This window comes from Coptis chinensis, chromosome 3 (genome assembly GCF_015680905.1).
Source record: "Coptis chinensis isolate HL-2020 chromosome 3, ASM1568090v1, whole genome shotgun sequence".
In the NCBI taxonomy this organism is placed as follows: domain Eukaryota; kingdom Viridiplantae; phylum Streptophyta; class Magnoliopsida; order Ranunculales; family Ranunculaceae; genus Coptis; species Coptis chinensis.
Genome location: NC_141458.1, coordinates 59,033,062 through 59,037,584, shown reverse-complemented (window position 1 = coordinate 59,037,584; position 4,523 = coordinate 59,033,062).

The window sequence follows — 4,523 nt, the reverse complement described above, 5'->3', positions numbered from 1 at the left end:
TTGAATATTCAGAGAAGCAATTAAGTTTCTTAGAAGGTCATTTTGAGTATTCACCAAATTGGTCATTTGAGTCATATCTTTCTCGACCGTTAGTACCTTCTCCTGAAGTTGGGTGACCAACTCTTTATTTTGTGACACCATACCAAGTATATGTGAAAGAGCATCATTTTGTATCGAGTGGTTACGAGAATTTAATGCTGCTATATCTCTAATTTCTTTAATTTTTTTCTACAGCAATCACATTTGATATGTTTATAGAAATTAGCAAAGCTCAACAAAATCATTGATATTTATGGCTATACTTCTAGTTAGAAAATATAACTATACATACCATTCGTTCTGCGACACTACTATTTGATGGTTTGCCACTTTTCTTAGTGTGTCATTTGCACCAAATATCAACTCTAGTTATAGATGAGGGATTCGGACTCTCCTTTTGCTACATGATAACAATTTCCACAATCAAGATACATACACAAAAACAAAGTTGCACAAATTTGATAGTTAATTACCATTTCGCACTCTAGGCGTGCATAGTCTTGTCGACTGCATGTGTGAGGGAGATCTTGCTTTTCCCTCATTGCTTGAAACTTATGACTCTTCAGCTGTAGTACAAAAGAGTTAAATAACATATTTCACAATATGAGTATATTCAAAGTATCGCCAAAGTTACTCACAATGAACTTTCTCCTTGACATTTGTTTAACAAACATCTCCCATTCCGCATCATCACAGTCTTTAGGCTTAAGACATGCAATGTCCTTTTTCTTTTTCATATAAACTCTTATCTTTCCCCTCAATCTTGATTTATGTGCCCACCACAACCTTCCAATTTGTTGGAGGGCATAAGTTATGCACCCTTCATCCAAGATAAATTTTTGCTACAAAAAATAAGAAATATATGTGAAATGTTTTGACTACCCCACCATCAACAAATTAAACATATATAATAAATATGAACATCATAACTATATATATTTATTGAAAAGAAAAGTAAAAAAAAAAAAAAAACGTTCTTACCAAGACTGATTGCCAATACAGATCTTTGTACCCATTTTTTATTGCCCTCCAATCACTAAAAGTGAGTGGCACCATCTCAGATGCAATATTTCCCAAATAAGAAGAAAATTGTACTGAATTTTCCCCTACAGGCTGCCCATTCGCATTAAAGGTCACTGTTAACTTAGATCCACTATTAGTCGCCATTACCTTGGCTCTACAAGGACCTTTTGGTGTCTTGCTTGATCGATGAGATTCTTTGGAAGAAGGATTACTAATTTCAAGTTCTGCATCCGAGTCGATAGCATCATCAGAGTCGATAGCATCACCCTCATCACTAGAATCTCTTTCACTCTCTTCTTCAATTAGTGGCCCCTTAAACTTGGCTCAGTTGGCAGTACTCTTATTTCCATCCTCATCATTACAATAATCTTCATCGTCAAGATCTTCATCACTAAAGTCGTGATAAGAATTCTTTTTTGTCCTAGAACTTTTATCAACTTTTTTGAAACTCTGTGAAAAAACCCCATTTAAGGAAAACAAAAGATTAATGAAAATTATAAATAACACTTAACAAAGGAAACACGAAAAGCTAACATATATAAACAAAAATGTTAAGCAAAACATATTATTTAAACAACACCTTAAACTTTGTAGAAACCACCCCACATCTTTTTTTTTTTATTTGTGAGATTCATTTGAAGAAGGGTTCTCTCTACTGCCACGAGAATAAGAATTTGGGACTATTTCATCATCCTCACTGAAATCATGGGCATCTTCTTCAGCGCTAAAGTCCCCATCAGTGGAATCATCATCGTTAGTATCTTGGCTGGCCATTTTACCCATCTTAGATCATTTAGTTGCTCCCTTTACACTCTGAAAGGTAATGAATATAACATGAAGGCTAACATAAAACACACTTAAACTTGGGAGTGAATTAGGAGAAGTGCATTTACTAGTGCTAGTTAAGTGATATGTTTGTACTAGCGAATAAAGATTGCATCTAGTGATGCAACCGCAAGTCATCTTGTATAGTTGCATAAGGAAAAAAAGGAGAGGAATTGAAGACATGTGTGCTTACCTTATTCTTCTTAGAGTTAGACTTCTCTGATGTAGACAATTTTCTCTTTGACAAGTGGAACTCATTGGCTTAAGAGGCTAAGTGTGGTAGGCTACCATCATTTCTATTTGAAATGCATATCCCAGCATTTGAGGTATTCCTAAGAGTAGCTACAATAGCTAGTCTTTCCTTCAGTTTCCTTTTCTTAGCTTGCTTTGAACTCTGTCAACATACCAACAAAAATTCTATTAAATGAGAAACATGAGTATATACAAACATGATGAACAAAAAATCTTACCTCCGCTTTCGACATTTTGTTTAAAGTGTCCTTACTTCCTTGTCAAAATCCTGAAATGTCAACAACGCATAATGTGGCAGAAAAAATCAAGACACAAAACTTATATGAACAAGACAGGTGAGAGTACCAAAAACAAATCACAACACATATTAATAGGAAAAAACAACCAATACTCATACTTAGATGAACAAACAATCCAAGTGCCAAACAAATCAGATACTAATACTAATATTAAAATAACCAAAACTCATAGTCAAAAATATTAGTACAAAAAACATTTTACTAAATTGTCGAAAGTACATGCACGCTCTACACATAGTCTCCCTCACAATCCTTTCTAACATAGCTACCATCTCCATCAGCAATGTTCTTGTCAATTCTCGAAACATCGAATGGTCCTGAGAATATATCGACATTCTCATCATACATATCCAAGTCATGACTCCCTCTTGGCAGAGCTTGTAATACAACATACTAATTGGAATCACTGTTGTCCCTTGAATAAAAGACTTGTTTCACTTGTGATGATAAAATGAATGGTTCTTTTTTGAGCTGGCATTGTCCTTGATGGAGGTTAACCAAAGTAAATCTATCTTCCACTTTGACACCATTTCCTACATTTGCCCAATCCCAATAAAAAATAGGCACTTGGAAGCCAGTGTAGTCAAGCAAAATTATATCTTTGATGATCCCATAGTAAGAAACATTGTCCACGACTTGGTTTTTGTCCTTTGAACTAGATCTACACATAGTTGTTGACTCAAGTGAAACACCACTATTTTGGTTGGACTTTTCAGCATTTTTCTTGTGGTAGTGTTGACCTTTGACAATAAAAGAAGAATACGACATTGCTAGCTTCCTCGATCCATTGGCAATCCACTTTAATGTCTCTAAGATATTCTCACTAGTGTTGTCTACAATCTGCCCAAATTCATGCATAAGTATCACAATTATTATCTACATATATGGAAAAAGGGTAACACAAACACACAAAAGTCACAACTGAACCTTCTCACGTAGCCATTCAAAAAACTTTTCTACATGTCTCTTCCACAACAAATTTCTATTTCTTGAGAGTTGTTTGTTTTGCTTCTGTAGCTCATCCATGTGCATCTTAAACAACAAAAAATGGTAAAATATAAGGTATGTCCTTTCAAAACTCTAAATTTCAATAATTAGTACCATACTCACTCAAAATATGGCTCGACTACAGAATATTGAACAGCACATATAGATGGCCAGCATGTAACCTTTCTTTACTTAATCTAATCGAGACTCCTCTAAAATTTGGCCTTCCATCAAGTATTGTGTCACTTGTAAAACCATCATTTTTACTTCGGTGATTACTTATCTCAATGGTTTGTTTCATAAATTCACTACAAAATCTCATGCCCTCTTCCGCAAGATAGCACTTTGCAATGGAACCCTCGGGTCTTGCGAAGGTTCTGACAAATTCTTTCAAATCTTTCATGTATCTAAAGACAAGAAATAACATCAATATTAAACAAGAAACAAATATTGGAATATAATCATTAAAGTTTTATAAATGAGTATAAATTCACATTTCAAAAGCATACATCCAACGCAAATGAACTGGTCCACCAAGCTACACTTCTCGTGCTAAATGAATTGTTAAGTGGATCATAATATCAAAGAAGGATGGAGGGAAGAATCTTTCTAACATGCACAAAGTCTCTGCAACGTCTCCCTCGAGCTTTTTTAGTCTCTCTATATTAATGACACTTTTGCATAATTCATTGTAAAAGGCACATAAGTGAAAAATTGCAGTCCTAGCTTAGGTCCTTTCGGAAGAAGCCCCCTTAATGCAACAGATAACAATTGTTGCATTAAAACATGGAAATCATGGGACTTGAGACCTGAAATCTTAAACTCATCCCCTGATATAACCCTCCCAATATTTGAGCTATAGCCATAAGGCAGCTTTAAATCTTGTAATCTCTTGCAAAAAATCCTTTTTTCGACTTTCGATAGTGTGTGTGGTGCTGGTGGAAGATAAGTCGTCTTGCCACAAACTTCTGGATGCAATTCATGCCTAATTTCCAATTCTTCCAAATCTTGGCGAGACTTAAGATGGTCCTTTGATTTGTTCTTCACATTAAATAATGTGGCAATAATGCTTTTGCACACATTTTTCTCTCGGTGCAT